The sequence below is a fragment of the Cygnus atratus genome, chromosome 3 (assembly GCF_013377495.2).
Source record: "Cygnus atratus isolate AKBS03 ecotype Queensland, Australia chromosome 3, CAtr_DNAZoo_HiC_assembly, whole genome shotgun sequence".
NCBI classification, from domain to species: domain Eukaryota; kingdom Metazoa; phylum Chordata; class Aves; order Anseriformes; family Anatidae; genus Cygnus; species Cygnus atratus.
The window spans coordinates 109,168,725-109,187,670 of record NC_066364.1 but is presented as its reverse complement, the minus strand read 5'-3'; the positions used below and the strand labels follow the sequence as shown (position 1 = coordinate 109,187,670).

At 46.3% G+C, this 18,946-nt stretch overlaps 1 protein-coding gene and 1 long non-coding RNA gene across 14 annotated transcripts in view; both read right to left on the bottom strand.

Annotated features, from left to right (window-relative positions):
• Positions 1-18,946, bottom strand: part of EHBP1 (EH domain binding protein 1) — a 213,493-nt gene that overhangs the window by 192,914 nt on the left and 1,633 nt on the right. The gene's annotated exons all lie outside the window — the stretch shown is intronic.
• LOC118251197 (uncharacterized) lies at positions 2,676-6,138 on the bottom strand. The gene is made up of 4 exons (XR_004779698.2): positions 5,385-6,138; positions 5,120-5,264; positions 4,056-4,181; positions 2,676-3,171 (listed from the first exon to the last, which is right to left on the bottom strand). It is a non-coding gene; the product is annotated as an uncharacterized LOC118251197 (long non-coding RNA).

The following is an 18,946-nucleotide window of genomic DNA, read 5'->3' as shown; positions in this document are numbered from 1 at the left end:
TTCCTTATTTATTTTTTGGAAGTAATATTCAAACAGAAGGCTCTTCTGTCTTTCAATCTGGAAACAGAAGAGGGGAAAAAAATGTATTTCTGCAATTGCTGCAGAACAAAAGGAAAGCGGGTACACGTCACCAAAACCACAGTGTGAGAAAACTGATCTGTAACACACACAGTATGATTTTCTACCTCTAATTCATCTAAAACAGTTTCAAGAGAGGTTCTTCACAGCCTATTAGGAATGATTAAAGAAAGGCTGGTCGTTGGTTATACTGCCTGGGTGAGTCTCACCTTCACCAACTGGCACAGGAATGAAGGTTTTGACTCAAGGACCGCAGGGTACGATGCGCCGTTCCAACATGCTGGGACCCTGACAGAGGTGTCTGAAGCAGTGAGACACTGAAGCCTCCATCTTCCTCCTCTCCTTTAGGGTGGACTCACCCTAAAGATTACAGTTCCACGTGCGCAGGAGCAGGTGCATCTTTTGAAGCTCCCTTCTAACCCAACACCATCAGGGTTTTCTTGTTTGTTTTGCTTTTTAAGGCTATGTGTTGGGTACACAAAGCAACTACTCTACGTTGAAGCTGCAGAGAGATTGTGAACACCCTACAAGTTTCTGCGAAGGGAGCAAGTGAGGAACGGCACCAGCTGGGGCTTTGTCTGGAAGAAAGAGCTCACATCACCTGTGTTGGGTGCACAGATAACAGAACTGAGGTGCTCACAGCCAACAGAAAAAGGCTGACACCTACAAAGAGCAAACGAGCGCCGAGACTCACAGAAGTCTTCAATACCTGAAATGTTTGAGAAGCCTGAATATAGACTTGAAGCTATAAAGACAACACAAACTCTCGATGTCCACTCCTAAAGAAAGCTGTGTCCTAACGCTGGGTAGCGCAGCACTGGTACGGAGCAGGCCAAGAGGCAGACCTGTGGTGTGCAGTGCCCACGCAGGGAGCAGTGTGATGAGTTCTGTGTGATACAAACTCACGCTTAGCTTCCTGAACCATGACTTGACCGAGTCCTACACTAATCCTTAATTTATTCTGAGACGTGAGCCCTCCTGGTCCGCGAACAACGAGTTCTCCAATTAAAGGTTTCTCATCTGTCATCAGCCTGCTTTTGCAGATTAATATCACAAAGAAAAAAAGGTAGGGAATGAAAACACGGCATGCTGCCAGCTGCTTTCCTTATCTCTGCCCGGGAGATCAGATTTTGCAAATATTGTCAGTTCTCAACCACAGCCGTAACAGATACGGTGACAAGAAGCAGGAACCCGCTTGCAGGGAAGGAGGGCGCTGGGAGGTGTGCTGGCAAGCTCCTCCCGCAGCACCGATGCTGGCATCACCTCGGTTGAATGACCCTAAGACCACGAGCCAGCTGCTTTCAGCAAAGCACCCGGTTCCGGGGAAGAACTCCTCTCCTCTTCTCTTCCTCAGTAGCTGGGGCATCAGTGGAGGCAAATCCATCGTCCTGCTGCGTCCAGGGATGAAAAACCAGAGGATAAAAGCACTGCAGCAGTTCAGCTAAAGACCCTGGAAGCAGCTATAGCTTCAAAACACCGCGGAGAAACACAGAACCTTGCGTTTACACCCGGGTCCCAAACCAAGTCACACGCCTGCGCATCAAGCACAACTAAAAGCCCCAAAAGCCTCCACAAACCTCGTGTGCTCCAAGCTTAGCGAGACTGTCAACAGGCAAAAAAAAAAAAAAGCTAACGTGATAAATTTTGCAGCAGTAAATTACGCATGGATAGTGATCAAAAGTAAAGCCATGATCCTGCTGCATGTCAGACAAAGCATCGATTACCGGAGTTACAAAATGTTTGCATATGGTTTCAAAGGACCTGTTGTAGGCTATTAGAAACTGCCACCACGTTGCCCACAAGACACCCCATGTCATGTCGATGGCCTTTGAGAGCTGCTCCGAGACGGAGGAATGGCCAGGAGAAGTGAAGAAATGAGTTGGTTAAGTATTTACAGCTAAGTAACTCTTGCAAAGAGTGCAAATTCGGAACAACTCCTCCTCTTCCTGCTCAATCTGTTTAATTAAGTTGTCGCATGGCTTCCAAGCTGCCTCCTGGAACACAAGTTAACACTTCTCATTACAGAAGTAAGCCTCAAAAGCAACACCACTTCTATTTTCACATCACCAGTCTCTTCATCTAGAATTGTACATCCACCGAAGTCTACGAATTGAGATCATTTTTAGGAACGTAAACTGACTGAGCCTTTTAATTAATGCCCTCGCAGTCACACCCCTGGCTCACATCCAGCAGCAGGGACTGGTGAAGAAAAATTGCGCCTTAACCCATGGATACTCGAGAGCAAGTCCTGCCAACGCTACAGCTGCATACGGTAAACAAAACAGAAAGGAAAAAAAATTCCCTAACTCAAAGATCTATTTTGGGAAAAAAAAAACACACAAAAACAAAAAAACACCACTACCACAAATCTTACAGCTTTGACAATATGAATTGTATTTCGAAAATACCAAAATTCCTAATTTGTGGATACAATTGCTGAAACCTATGCTATTTCAAGGTCAAAACCAAACAAAAGCCAAATATACCAACAACTAAGGATCTTAAAGAGATTTTCCAAATCACTGCTGTTTGTAAGATGCCCAAGAACAACCTGAAAAAGACCGTAACTAATTCTTTCAGGATCAGCTAAGCTGGAAATCAGCAGCATATTTAGTATGAATGTTTTAGAGCATGGGTTTCAATTTAAAGAGGAAAGAAAACAAAAACCAAACTGAACCTGCAGCATAGCTAAACCCATGCTGGTGTGGAAAGCACACAAATACACATAAATAAATCACATCTTTCAGCCTGCCTTTTTTTTTTTTTTTTTTAATTAATCTTCCTATATTGTATTTCTTCTGTTACAACCTGACCTAGGTTTCGCTGAAATCAGGAGCTCCCCCAACCCGAGCCCTCCAACAGGCAGGGCAGCCCTGTGGCCAAGCCGTCCTCGCGAAGCAGCCAGGAGCACGGTCCTTCACACTTGGTTTTGCAGCACAGTGACCCATGTAGCCTCTTCCTTGGAAAGCAGACAGCTGGCAACTGCTATTCAATCGGAGGATGTTCCTCAAGGCACAAAGAGTCTTTTGCATCTTCAGCATTTTTGGATATAAGCTGCTGAGAACGAGCACGGCCCTTTCCTTGCCCGCGTTCCTGACAAAGAAGTAGAGACACCACCAGTATCGGCTGTTTCCAAGTCCCAAGTCCCTTTGTCACCCATCACACACACACTTCCTCATCCCGTGACATCCTGGTGGGCACTATACGTACCAACGAAACCCCAAATCCACACCCTCCTCACCCTGTAGCACAAGGCCTGGTTTTGTTTTAGCCTGATGGCTGCTTTAGACCGCTGATGGATCTCAGCACGGGGCGCTTGTAAAGTAACATCTGCAGCCACAGAAGAGACTCCTGGATGCTGTCCAGGTTTTTTATTAAGTGAATTTGATGTCTTGCAGGCTGGATTCCAGTCTTGTACCATTAAATGAGGCAAACGGATAAGGAGACAGAGCCCCTCTATCCCATAGAGCACATAGCTTAAAAGATTAAATAATTTTGTCTCACCCTAGATTTCAATTTTATTCTGATTTAAATTTTTTTTTTTTTTTTTATCTGTAAACACAACTGTGTCTGGTGTGAAGACCGGTTCTACTTGAAAGCAGAAACGTGAACAGAAAGGGAAGCTGTGTTGGTTCCTGGAGCAAAGCACACTTCTCATCTCACTGAGTGCTGAGAGGCGTCCCTTCCAAGCGAAGGGCAAGGTCCCCAGCCTTGCTGCAGCACCCGCTTGTGCTGAGCAAGGAAGATGACCCTGCCAGAGAGAGGCAAAAGCCTCCTACCAGATCACACACTGCGAGATCTGGCACTAAACGTGGATAAACAGAAAGAAAAAATGATACTTTCAAGCGTTCAGAAGGGTAACATGGTAATGAAATGAAGCAAAGTCAAATTATTAAATCTCAAAGCAGAGTTTGGATACATGTGCCTAATTAGGAGCAAAGAAGCCTAATGAATGAAGGCCCACTCTATAAACTAACCATCAAGGGAACGGGAATCAATCTCATCAGCCCAGCAGCACACAGAGCTCTGGGTGGGAAAGGCAGTTATGTGCAGAGTCATCAACACCGACACAGCCATGTGTGGGCACGCTAAGTCCCAGGGTCCTGCAAAAAATGAGATTTTCCACATATTTCAGCATACTCGACACAAAACGCACTTTTCATCTTCAAAACGAGCAAGGCTTAACAGCTGAAGCCTGCAAGGTTTTAACATATCAGGTTCTGGAGCGTTCAGCCCTCGCTGTGCCAGCGCTGGGTGCGTGGGGCGAGTCTCCACCGTGTCACACGAGAGCTTGGGAAGGACAGGCAGGCCAGCAAAGCATCGCTTGGGGAAAGCGAGACCGCCGCGCCCGCGGCAACGAGTCCTTCTCCTGACCGACAGCACCCAAATGAGAGTGCAACAGGGCTTTATTTATGCGCTTGTGCTCTAAGCCAGCTCTCCTTATCTTACCCGGTTTGTGAGCACAGACAAGACCTTACTCTAAACACTTATCTCAGCTTGATCTGTTCATTTAACCTCATCCCTTGGGCTTTAACAGATGAGCACTGGCATTTCTAGCGCTCGCGCTTCAACCCGCTGCTACCACGCAGTAAAGTTGCCTTCACCGTGGGCTTTCTTCCCCCCACGCCGCCCAGCAGAGGATCTGCAGCTCCTGGGACACAACCTAGTGGACTCAAGTCTTTAATTCCTGTTAATATTGTAGCAGGAAAAGGTCAGGACTCCCTCTGCCAAGCGCAGGGCTGCCCATGCCAAACACGAGGCACATCTACACACACAACAGCTCCTAAAAGCATTTAGCCCCCTGACACTCAGCCTCCGAGCCGTGAGGTCTTTCTATAAATACGTGCAGCGATCCCAGAGCGCCCAAGTGATGCACACAGCCTGTCCCCGGCACCACGAGGAGACCCACACCGAGACAAGCAGGGCCACGTGAGACCCTGAGGGGCTCGGTGGCTCTGCCACCCTGCGGGTGAAGCCTGTCCCTGAGTGGCAGCAGGGCAGAGGTGGCAGAGCAGCGGCTGGGGCACCGACACGCTCTCACATTGGACACTTGGGTTGAGCGTCCCCAGGATTTGAAGATGGATGCCCGCTGCCTCTTCTCCTCAGCCACGCTCTTCCTTCTCCTTTTACCTCTCCCAAGAAGAGAAGGGGGATCACGTGTGCACAGGGAGCTTCCAGCAGGAACACTAAAGGGGTGGGAGAAAGGGTTTGAGCGATGCCACTGACAAAACATCCGTAAGGTGAAGATGCCACACGGCCAGCTTGACAGTATAAACACCACCATTCGAAAGAGAAGAGGTGCCTACTTTCATCATCTGGCTTTGAAGCATTCGGTTTCCATACCCTTGTCCTCAAGAATCAGCCACGAACCAGAGCAGCAGCTACGAAAATGCACTGGGGGTCTCCTGGCTCGAGGGTCAGAGCCAAGAGTTAGCCTGGCTCCAACCAAGCTCGGAGTGGTCCCCGCCGTTTAGCCTCATCAATATTTCAAATGTCTCACGTGCCACTTTATCTCCTCTTGCACTGCACGTCACAGGACAGATATGCTGGAGAAACAAACAAGCAAAACAATAGCAGCAAACACCCTGCACAGAACTGTTGGCATTTTTAAAGGGTAGGAAATAAAGCGTGACTTTATCCCCAACGGCCACGTTCCCTCTCCCACAAGCGTTAGTTTTTGGGACTGATTTTGCAGATGGAATACGAAAGAGGAACCTGAAAATCACCTGAAATCCAAGCGGGAAATAAATCGCAGAAGAAATTCTGCTGCAACGGAGGGGGGAAGTAAAAAAGTGGATCGGTAATTCTAATCCAGCCCGCGGACGTCCGTACTGAAGTCAACGAGCTTAAGCAGCATATTCCAACAGCTCTGATTGTATCAGAGCAGCAATAAGCCTCTGTCCTGCTGGGCAGCTGCCGCTCTGCCGGGGCTCTACTGGAGCTCCATCCTACCTGCTTTAGTCCCAGAAGCCTCCGTAGAGCTTAACACGGTCTTGGCCTTCATTTAGCACTATGTTTTCTACATAAACGCCTCTATTTTTTATAGCACTTGGGGTTGAACCGTCAGTCAGCCTGCCACAACCGCTTGCAAGGGGCTCTGACACGCGGTGCAGGTCCCCTGAACTTCCCGCGCCGAAGCCATCAGCACGGAGCCTTTCAAGGGCAACGACACGCTTCAGGCATCCATCGCCCCGCTGAAGAGCGGCTCAGTCCTTAGTGTCGTTCTCTAATATATCACCCCCATTGGATATCGAGTGTATCACCCCTGTTGGATAAAATATCTCAGAAATGTCGGTCCAAAGAGGATGGACTTGGATCCTCGTGCAAATTCCTTCCTTCCCCTCACCTGACACTCACCCATTACACATGCTCTTCTCATAATGCCAAGTCATTCACAGAAAAATAAGCAGAAAACAAACAAGAGCCCCCTCCCCACAGCTAAAAGCTTGCTGCAGGTCCTGCATCAGCCTGCACTGACAGAGCTGCAGGACCGCAGGAATTTCACCCCAAATCCTCCGTGCTCGCTAGTTATTTCTGCACAGAAAAGCACCTCTTCACTTGCTTTACACCAGTGCCACAGAACAGAGAGCTGCTGCCTTCTGGCCTTTAAAGCAGACATAAATCTTCCTTATGAGTAATTGTGGATGTAAAGCTGTAGGAAAGCTGACGGAAGATGATTTGTGCACCCAAATTAGGGTGTGATAGAAAAGGTGACTTGTCTACAGTTAGCAGGGAAGCTGAAAGAAAGCCTGGTGTGGAGCCACAACTTTCTGACTTGTGTTGTTCAGACCACTGTTTCGAACCAAATGAGAAGCAAAAAAGATTTAATTCCCAGACCCTACAAAAATCAAACCCTCCTACATAGAAAAACCAGCAAAGAATTCACCAAGTCTGCTCCGAACAAACGAGGGTGCTGAACTGACCAAACCAGAATTACTTATATGAGGAGCAAACAGAACTTTTACTAATACTTTAGTAACTGAAAACCTAGATAGCCTTGCAAGCTCTGCCCCTTCCAGTACTTTCAACAAGACTCCTTGCAGCTCCTGCCTGAGTGTGAATACAGCGAGCAACTTCTCTGCTGTGACTGGGAACTTGCCTTGGGACAGAAAAGAAATTGAACTCCTCCAGCCACACACACAGAACCAGCTTCCCAGGCTCACATAAAGAGTTAAATCATGCTTTGATACAATAAGTAGCTCAAAAAAATGATAAAGTGTTATTATCTTCCTGTAACTGTGCATAAACGCATTAAATTATAAGAGCACGTAATGCTTCTGTAGGTGCTGCATTATTCCCTTTCCGCATCAACCACCTGCAAACTGGCACGCGCCACCTACATGGCCAACAACCTGCACAGAGACCCCGTGAGGAAAACCCAGCACGGTGACAACAGGAGGGTGCCTCGGATTGAGGAGCCCGAGACGTGAATTTGAACCGAGTGGAATGACACCGAGGAGGGGCATACACGATGCAGTTTTCTTTACAAAATTATAAACACTCCTTTGAATAGAAAATGCAGTATGAGAGCTCCTTTCAAACGCATTCGGAGGTTTTGGGTTTTGTTTATTGCTTTGCTTTTGTTTTTAAGCATCATATGATAATAATAGCCAAGCTTTTTCTACCTGCATCTTAAGACCAGAAATATTTAAGTTACATCATTTGTTTCCACTTACCAGAGGAAGAATCCCTGGAACACTCTAAATTTAGCTTTCTTCTTTAACAGTATGATTGTTACTATCACTGTCGTTCAAAAAAAAAAAGTGAAATCGTAATTAGCATTCATCAAGAGGAGCTGTAACCTCCCTTTTAAAACAGGCTCTGAAAGAACTGTGACTCTTACAAATTAGGAAAGTGAAACATTGAGATGTGCGTTTGAGCAAAGCCTCATTTTATTCATCTATGTGCCATTAGTGACATCCAAGCACGCAGTACTGACTCCAGCTCCTGCCCTATGATTTGTACAGCTATTTTTAGGATTCACACTTAAAAATGCAAGTGAAGATGGAGCTCTCCCTTGACACGAACAGAGGTGCAGCAACATTTTCGATAATCAAGGCTTGCACAGGACAATTTTTGTGACAAGAAAAATTTCTTCAATTAGGGAAGCAACTCTGAGCTGGAACAGTTGCTCTGGTACAACAGAAAATATAAACCCACTTTCTATTGCTGCACGAGTGCTTAAACTGGCTGTGCAGCTATTTACATGAAAATGCCTCTAGATAAGGTACTTGTGTGCTGCTATCTCCTGTCTGAAGGAAGAATAGGTGCTGCGTGACATTGATTGCAAAGGCACAGGAAAACAGTGGAGCTGCTGCATATAGATGAGCTCTGAGTATACTTGCGTGTATTGCCTCTTCAGCAAAATCAAGCCTGAAAGCTCCACAAGACCTAAAATTCCAGTTTTAAGGTGGAATGGCGTAAGGGTTGGCTGGGTCAGCACGCTTCTGTCTGTGCAAAAAAAAAATTGACGGCAGCTGAAAGGAACTGTATCCGACAGGAGAATAAGCTCCTGGACCGGGCACTACAACGAGGTACTTCGCTGCTTCAGAACCACTTAACCTGCCAGCAAAACGGCGCATGGCTGTAAGCAAAGTGAGACTTCAAACCCTGCTAAACTGTGTGCCCAGCACAGCTGGGAGCCTCCCGGAGTACACAAGGGCGGACAGGATTTGTCCCTTACACCTACTGCCACCCACTCCACTGTTCATTGCCAGCACCCAGGCTTTCCCTCCTCTTAAAATTCATCAGCAAACACTGACCTCCTATAAGCACGCTGCATCTTGAACCGTACATATTACGCAGGTGACAGACTTCGCTGTCCTGTTACCAGCTTCCATAAATGCATTTCCCTGCTCCTAACTTCTGCTTTGCTGAAAGGGATGTTCCACACAAAAAGGAAGTTAAGACCCCAGCAATAAAATACAAGCTAACCAAAGAGATGACGTTGGCAGAAACGCAAGAAGGCTCCACGGCTGTTCCCCGAAATAATTATTTTTGCTTTGCATATGACTTGCTTGTATGTAGGTCACTGATTTTGTATCTCCAAACACAACAGGATCTGCTTGTACATGCAGACCCGAAGACATTCAAACGGGCCAAAAAGCCTTACATTGTGCTCCTTACCCCTCCGCTCGCCCAACAGCTCAGCTCACATCACAGCTCATCCTTCCCATCACTGAGCAACACTGCAACGAGCAAACGTCCCATGTAAAACGCAGTACGGCCAACCATTTTTGAAGGCAGCAGATGAGGGAATAAAACATGTAGGAGACCTGTGACAAACCTCACCAAGCCTTCTCTGTGCCCAAAGGAAGAGGGGGGATAGAAAAGCTCTTCTGCAAGGCTAACAAGGCAGCAGGCTCCTGATTCTCTGGGCTCTAACAGGGCTCTGTCAGCCACAAAAGATATCAACAGTTCTCACAGAGAGGTAGACAGAAGTTAAGGTAGACTGCAGTCTTCTTATAGTCAAAAGTAGCTCAAAATTTTCCCCCCCACTTAAAATTTGTTGACTCAATTGCAAATCAAGCAAGCACCTTCTTCGTAACAGCTGCTGCTAAAACAAGAAGTATTCCATTTCCCCCCAGCAAGCGCTCTACTTCTCCAAAATTTATTTCAGACAAATCCATTCTGCTTGCCCCAATCAGCACGTTTTTCCAGGGGGAAGCAGACTTGATGCTTTGCAAGTACTTCATCGGGATCCTCCCCAGACAACAGGACTGAACCTACAGGCGAGAATTGCCCTATTCCTGCACCCCGTACCTGAGGCAGGCACTGCCATGCTGCCCGCAGGGGCAGCGCCCTCGCCCCAAGCTTTCTACATTACCATTTCTTTTTTTGTTTGTTTGTTTGTTTACTGGACAGTTTTACAGCCAGGGACTAAGGCAGGCATCATGTCTCAAGCACCAGATGCCCACACTTTGAGCATTATGCATGCTCGCACACTATTGTCTCAATTCTGTCAGAAACCCCCACAATTACATCAGCCACTACGAGAACTCTGGGGGTTAAAATTACTCTTGCTTATCTTGCAATTCAGAAATGAAAAAAAGGGACAAATCCCATTTACTGTAGGAAAAACGGAACTCATTGGAAAGAAAATAATTCCTGTATAGTTTTAAGATTGTCTGTGTCTTGGTATTCTGAAAGGGTGTGCAGGCACTAGAGCTCAAAGCAGACATCTGAAAGGAGAAAAGGAAATGATTTTAGCAAGAAAATGAAAAATGAAAAGCAAAGCCTGCCACCAAAAAGAACTCATTTTTCTACGTACACAAACCCCAATAAACGGGGATGAGAGCACCATCCCCATAGGCATTTAAAAGAAAGGATCTTTTAAAAGGCATTAACGGTAAATGTTAATATCCTAGATATGCCTCAGCTAGATTCTTTTGCTTTTTGTGGTATGAGAGGAAGTGGTGAAAACAGGGTCAGGACTTTCCCATTCTTAACATTTTCTTACACGTCGGAGATAAAGGAATGCAAGGGGAAGTTTCATGAATATTCACTTGCTTAAGAGCAACTTATTCCAAGTGCTCTATCCAGTTCAGATCTGCATTTGAAGATAGGAACAATTAAAAACCCTCGTTCTCCTGCAAGTTTTCTGCAGCTTAACAGCTCCTGTTCAGGTTACCTACAGGAAGAGACAAACCACTACATCAGTTTTCCAGAAGACAGCGGGTACAAGCAGAAAAACCCCGCAGCCAAACAGGTAAGAACATCCAGACTCACCCGCCCAGAAGCATGGCTCCAGAGCTGCAACGTTGACAGGTGTTAGCAGCAGCTATCAGGGCTAAACCCTCTGCTAACAAACTGCAAATAAAGCAGCAACAGGTTGGTTTAGAAATGCACGGGCTGCTGAGGTAGATCTTTGCTGGAAAAGGGAATTAAGCTGTTGTGACAACTCTTTTCTGTTTTAATTCCCCTCCTCGTGCACTGCCATAAACAAAGGGATTCAGAGTTTCCTTAATGAGCAGTCCCTGAAAGTAAAGGAAGTTCACGGTGCACACTGAGCGGCAGCGTACCACGTGCTGCCAACTGCACTCAGTGGTCCAGATTCTCCAATTACTCCGTTTAATTCGGCTTTTGATATTAACAGTACTACGCAAACACATCCTCCCAAGAGCAGCTGGGAAGGGAAAGCCAGCTTACAGCACTGGATTGAAAAGCACAGGCTTCAGTACCATCATCTTCGCCCCAAAGAAAGCTCAGGATGGCCAACGTCTGAGGGAATCGGGCAGCACCACACCTGATGGGAAGCCCAGAGCTGACTTCAGCCGGCACAAAGCGAGGCGATGGGGCTCGCCCCGCCAGGTGGACATGAGCACGTGCTCCTGGGAAAGCTACACAGCCACCGAAACGCACAGCTGGCCCCGCAGCAGCCAGTGCCAGCCATCTGGCAGCCCCAGCTAGCTCCAACCCTTCAGGCAGCAGCAAGGACACAAACGCTGCTTCTGGGCAAGGCAGGGGATAGCCCCAGGGAAGTGAGAGGTAGCAGTGGGGGTCGTGGTAATGTGTGGGTCAAAACTGAGGTGACATGGTGAGTCTGAACAGGCCACCAAGCGTTTTAAGTCAGCTGTCCCTGGAACGGGAAACGATCTTGCCCGTGTGATGTTTGGTCAGCACCAAAGCTGTTTTTCAAACCATACGCATTAGAAAAGAAAGAGCAAATCTGCTAGCGTGCTGCTTGGATGCAGAAGCTCACCCAAAACAAAGCCCACAGAATGGCTGCAGGACTGAGCGCGCACATGAAATAAAACCCAAAGCCAGTTTATGCTAAAATTAATACAGAGCCACGGAGATCACAGTTCAGCAGCTGCAGACAGTTAAGCAGCTGCACGGCCTGGCCATAGCTTGGCAGCAATCCTCAAGAAAGTCTCCTTAAATAATAACGAAGTCAAATAGAAATAAGAAAGGGCCCACAACAACAAGTCTCCACCACACGGAGAATCTCAGCAGGCACACACGAATCAGTTCCGCGCTGCCGATCTTCAGAGGCTCGCAGGCGGCTGGAAGCAATGGCTGAGAAGGGCTCGCACTCCTGAGTCATCCCAAAGGCTCGTGCGTTTGGAAGCCCTGCAGTGACAGCGCGGGGCACTGACTCACGGCCTGGCTGAGTTACTCCAAGCTCTTTGAGATGCTCCTGCCCACAGCTGCGGCTGGTCCCTGCCCTCTGGCAGGTTTTCCTTCCTCCTCCCTGCGTCTGGGCAGCACAGGGGATCTGCGCGCGCTGCTCTGCTCACCTTACAAGCCCGAAACGAGGCTGCTGGCAGCTCACGGTGGCACACTGGGGCAGAGGAAGGCCGGGGAACACACTTGCTAAGGGACAGTGACATCTCGGCTCCGCTCCTGAATCCAGCGAGCCTCGTGAGTCAGGGCCTGAGCCACCAGCAACGGCAGTGCCATTTCTGCTAATTTTAGCTCACGCGTAACCCACAGCTCCCGAGTCCCTGCAACGCATCTCCAGGTGCCAAAAGCCACAGCTATCCTGTGCCTCCACTGCCAAACCCCACGGCTTCCCAGCTGAAAGGCAACGCGCTTCCACCAACCGTGCGCAGCAGAAATACATTTTTCAAACAAAGACAACAAGAGGAAGAAAACAAGGGCTGCTTTATTTACCCTACTGCTGTGTGCGTATCTTAAAAGCAAGGAACAAAAGTTCAGAGCTGAATAGTTCCTGTGTTTCAGAGTCCACTCCGGGACACGCAGAGCGGGCTGGGGAGTGTCCCACGGCGAGGCAGCAAACAGCAGCGCCCACCCGGAGGAGCACAAGCAGAGAGAGGGGCAAGGGAAGCGGCACGCTCGGCGCACAATCCCCTCGGAGTAAACCGGGAAAGCCTTCACAAGTAAACAAACACCCCCCTCCATCCTCACAAAGCCACCCAAACAGAATGCTCTTGCTGGGGACAGCTGAAGGGTCCATTTTATACGAGTTTCCTCAGATTTAGCCAACCTTACTAGCCTCCTCCTCTCCTTATTCACACCAGGCTGTGAAAGGGGCTTCAGCTCTCTCCAACCAATTAAAAACTAATTGAAGTAACAGACTGGCACTACACAGCCCGACAGACTGAAGACTCAGCTCAGCTGAGGCCTCCACAATGTCATAATATTTCATTTTATTTAACCTCATAACACTGAAAGAGCTGAGAAGAGCATTCACAGCGATCCAATCCTGAAAAAAATACTTTTATTCCTGCTCGAGTCCACCGGGTTCAAAGGAACAGTGCACGTACTTTACTGTACACATGCAACAGTGCCTGCAGGAACAGAGCCAGGTTTTATTTACTTGCAAAGCTCTGCGAGGAAGTTGAGCACACACAGCTTCTCTCTTAAAAAAATAAAGCTGTGGTAGAACTCCAGGGGACTGTATTTTATTTATTCGAGGAGAGAGCCTCGTTCCTTTAAGAGAGCGAATGACAGGCCATTAGGATGGATTTGTCTACACGTGGCTATAACCTAATAACTTCTGCTTCTGACAATTATTTTTGTTACTGCTAGGATGGTAAACGAAGTCATGGAACTGCTGGAAAGAATTCTGTCTCTCAAAGACAAATACAACTCTGAGCAACTATTTATGATAAACCCGAGTCTCCCTCCATTAGGGGAAAAAACTTGGTGCCTGGGTCCAGCAATGAGGTCTTGCAGGGACTGCTCACAGGGTTTCCAATCCTCCCAAAGGGTTACTGCAAACAGAAAGCGGGTGTAAGCATGCAGCACTGACAAGGAGAGATTTCACATTCACCTGCACCCCTCCTATTAAAACCATCTTTGCTGCACAACACGCAGCCACCAATTTAGATGAGAAACCCCTAACTTGTGGCCCATGGCAGAGCCGTACGGATACAGAGGTGGCCAGGGGCCGGCTTGGGAAGGCAGGGCACGAAAGCAGCTGGTGGGAAGGAGTCAGGACTGGGACAACCCCCTGACAGAAGCCAGGCACAGAGCCCAAAGGAGCAGATCTGGATTTCTGACGTGAAGCATTTTCTTTTGGGTGCAAAGGAGGGAGAGATGCAAGCTGGCAGAGAACTGCTTTTGCATGTGGACAATAAGCGTTTTAATTGTCTGCAGGAAGAAAGGGACAAGACTGATCTCTGAGACAGCTGGCGGTGATTATTTGGAAAGAATAAGTTTGATACACAATTTAATCCCTCAAGAAGTCCTCAGACAAAACTGGAAATGAATGAAGAAAAAAAGTAGTGAGATGTATTTACAGATGGAGATAATTTGGAATGGAATTGGAGATCTAAATGAAGACTGCGAGGACAGTATAATTTAATGGACCAGGAGGGAAAAAAGCTAAAAACCAAGAGAAACTGCCTGATGCTTCCTTTGCATGAGCTGTACTTGTTCTGGTACACCTACACGGCCGTCACACAACTGCAAGTCCAATCAAAAACTCAGAACAAGCCCATGACAAAAATCATGGGTCATAGGAAAAGCAACTCAGAAGTTCCTGAATTCACCTGCAGCTCTCTCTCTTTCTGGCACACATTTCAATGTGATTCACCTTAATAATTAAAAGCACTTAGGTGCTCACAGAATTCCCCCTTAATGGCTATGCAAAGCAAGGAAATGAACCAAGCAACCTGACAGCCTGACCCTGAACAGGCAGCCTGCAAGGATTTCCACCTCCAGCAGTCAACTCCAGGTCTTTCAGCAGCCTTCAGCACCGAGGAGTTTGCTGGAAAGCAGGGACCAGAAGGCAAGCAGACTGGTGTGAACTGTGCAATCTCAGGAAGCTCATTTCTCTCCCATGCACAGTACATGCCAAATCTTAAAATTCCTGCAGCATCCAGTTATGAAACTACAATAGAAGAGAGAAACAGATGGCTAAAGCCTTTAGGAAAAAAAAAAAAGGTTAAGCATTACTTCATTTGCAAAAGAGAAAGATGTATTTGAAAATACAGAGCCTACTTCAGACCATACCTAATTGATATAAAATATGCCACTCGCCTGGTGGAAATGCAGCCTGCCTTCCGTTCAGGCAGCATACACGAAAGTTTAACCCTTATAGAACAACACAGTTTAGTGTGGTTTTCAGAAGGATTTAAAAGCAAAGCAGTTCATAGAGATGATAACAGGCATCATACACATTGTTAAAAAACACATTTCTCCAGCTCCAAAGCAACTGCTGGATGGCAAATCCTATAGGAACGTTACCCTTTTCCAGCGCTTTTAGGCAGCACCTACACTCAGGCGAGCAGCTTTCCTGCTCATAAGAACATCTAATGGACAACAACATATTAAGAACTTGGAAATGAGACAACACCACACTTGAAGAGCCTGTTGAATCCCTGACTTGCGAGACATTACACACAAACTAGGGAACATGAAAGCCATCCTGAGGAGCTCATGGGTTAGGCATTAGATGCTTCATCAGCCCTGTAAAACTGCCACCACGGCTCCAGGTCCAAGCCCAGGAACTGGCCTCTGGTCTAAAAGCGCATTTTCTCCTGGGAGGCTCTTCAGCTGAGCCTGTTCCTCAGACAAGCGTTGACTCAGTGCTTGAACACAGGCCTCCGGCAGCTGAGGAGCCCCAGGGGGCACCAAGATCTGTGTGGGGCCTGACAGGGGAATCAAGAGGAGCCCTGTGCTTCCCTGAGCTGGCAGCCTAAAGCCACCTCCACCAGCACCAGCAGAATCGGGTCGCAGCACTCCTGCCGAGGTGCCCAGCATGCTCCTAGCCCTGCTAGGACAGCCCTAGGAAGCAAATACTTCCCTTTGCACCTCCCAGTACATACGCAGTGACATAAGTGAAATGCATGAGACTGATTTCTGGTTTTTTGGTTTGTTTTTTCTCCTCAGCGAGACTAAATGAAATCTCCTACCATGCGCAGCCCTTCCAGGCCAGGACTGCAGCTCGCCTGCAAGGCTGGGTGGAAAATCCTTGCGCTGCCCCAGCTTATCCCAAGGGTAAGCGGAGGATGACACACTCCAGCCCTGCCAAGCGAGCGCCTTTCAGAAATCAAGTGCTTATATGATTAATGCAAAGCATTGCGTTTTCACAGTAGCAGGAGTCACTAATCCATATTAAAGACCAAGGCTGCGTTTATTTACATATTTAACGAACAGCTCAAAATGAACTAACTGCTCAATTTTTCAAAGGTACTGAGCAGCCACAGTAATTAGGTCTGGGTCAGAAGGAGCAGACAGAATGCCACAGAAGCAGCACAGTCCTGCTAATTACCCGAAAAAAAGGTTTTTCTAATGACACAGTGACAACGCTGGACTATCTATCACAACCTGTCCCCCCAAACACCACTAATGAACAGCAATCATCTGAGGGTAGCTGCCTTTAGTCGCTGACAGAAACGAGAATCAGAAGTTGCAGACAGCAGAAAAAGCAAGCAAAGGGATTTTCAGCCAGTGCTGGAGAAATGCTGCTGTACCTACAGATAATCCTTTTAAAGAGTGAAGCAGCACCACCAGAGGGGTAGTGACTTCCCACACAGCAAGCATACACACTGCTTTTGTTTCTGGAGTTATTTTGAATGCTAAGTAAAAAATAAAAAAATAAAAAAATCCATCAACACAAGTTCGGAGGAGTCAAAAAGCATCACAGCCTACCAGAAATCCACCCAATGTTGCAAACTGCACACGATCAGTTATAAAAATCGTCTAAAGCAAGTCACTTGCTGAAGAGTTAGATAAACGGAAGCCTAACAGAAGACAGCAGTTCCCAGAGAGACACGCAGCCTGTTTTGGCCATGCACAATCCCTGCTCACAAACACATCTCAGATGAAGTGTGTTTATGACTGCATTGTCATTTATTTTAAAATATGAATGGAGTATTCTTTTCCTGCAGAAACACTGCATTGTTAAAATGCCAGCACATTAAAATAACTTAGTGCTTACTCCATATTGATCAAAATACTCTTGCAGTGTGGAGCTACCAGCACAGACTACAGCACTGACACACAATATACATTAGGACTGCTCTCAGTAAGAATTAGCATATGGTGTTCATTTTTTCCCTTTTGTTTTCACTTGTACCAAATTCAGACAAGGGTTAGAAATAGGAGAGCTAGTGATCCTGTCAGCACATGCAAAACTGTACCATCTCCTAATTTAATGAAAGGCTTAGCTGAATGTTACCAAAATACACAAACATCTCCCCTTTTGTTTCATAGAGGAGTTCCACTTATGACAGCAACACTGTATCGTAGCTTGCATGTTTAAAGAACATTTTTGTTAAGGCTCTCCAAACAAGAGGAAGCAGAACAGAAAAGCCTACAATCAAATGACTGCGTGAATGATGTTTTCCCCTATTGTTTTTTTTCCTAGAATTCATCCACATTTTACTACCATACTGTTGTTTTTTCATAACCAATACAAGCACCAATCTAGCATATATTTACATTAAAGAAAGTAAAATCAAGATTCAGAAGGAAAACCTACTTTTTAAAAAGTAACCTGCATATTTGAGGTTTTGAAAGACGCTATCGCGACTTCATACACACGCATTTTGCTAGGCGGGTACCCTAGCTTATGACTAAACAATAAGAATTGTTTCTAAAATAACAGCATTGCTCACAAGAAAACTTTCATGCATAGCTTTTTCTTAAATCAAGTGAAAGTTCATTGCAGATCCAATCTGAACACTCCCTTGGAGCATTCATACTTCAGTGCTGAAGCATTCTGCAAATTCACAAGGAAGGAGTGAAAGTGAAAACAAGGGCCAAAAGAGGGTTGGTTTATGTTAAAAAAAAAAAAAGCCATGCACCATCACAAGCACAACTACAAAAAAAACAATAATTAAAATCACCCTAGAATACTCTTTGGCCTCAACTAACCAGTAGATCACATGAGATAATCACAACAGTCTCTTTCAACTTTCAAAAGGTTTTTATTCATGTTTGTTCTGTGAAGGAAAGTTCAACTTCCAAAATGATTCTGTTTCTTAATAATCTTTCAAGACATTTTAGGCATGAAGACAGCTTGATTAAAGAAAAAAAACAACTTAACCTGACAGTATTCCTTTAAGGCAGAGCAGCAAGCAGCCTTCCAGCACAGATTTCCAACTCCAAGAGATAGAACTGAAATTTGTAGAGGGAATTACTCATAACCAGTGAAAGCAGCCAGTGCAAGTGCCAGCCTTGCCAACAAGAAGACAGGCCAAGTATTAGAAGGGAGGCTGCAATTTATTACAAAGCAGTTTGAACATCTCAGTCCACGAGGTCTGGAAGGCAATTTCTCTGTCCCTTGACACTACAAGTTCAGATTAACGTGAGGAATTATGGCAGTAACATCAATATCCCAAACATATAAAAGCACACTTAAGTATTTGTATAATGGAGATGTTTGCTAGCAGACTATCTGAAAGCTGTTTCCAGTTTTCCCCTATCAGCTGTATTTAAGTTCCTTTTGTACTGGAAGGAAGATGTGCCTGCGCCAGACCCGTACAATTAACTATAAACTGCTGTCTATGTCTAGTCAGCTCCAAAGCCATCCAGCCAGACCACTAAGGCACGAAATTCTGTCTGGCTAAACAAGCACCTTCAGACAATTCCCAAGTATGTCTCTCGCCTCCTCCCATTGAAAGATGGAAAGGAACAAGGAAAGGAAGGCGGAGAGCCAAAACATCTTCCGGTAAAAAAAAAAAAATAGTCACTATCAGAACTGTTTGTACCCTATATTACACACCACTGTTTTCAGGACTGATCTCAAATGCCTTGGTCTGCTAACAGCAGTGTCAGCAGGTAACATTCAGCATCAAGAGGTGTGTTGGAAGTCAGAAAACAAATCTCAGAAAATATCTTAAAAATAAATAAAAAGCAAGAGACACTAAGTCACAGGTGCTGAGCTCATAAATGCACCGCCCCACGTGACAGTAACACCAACTAAGAAAATCAGAATAGAGAATGAAACCAA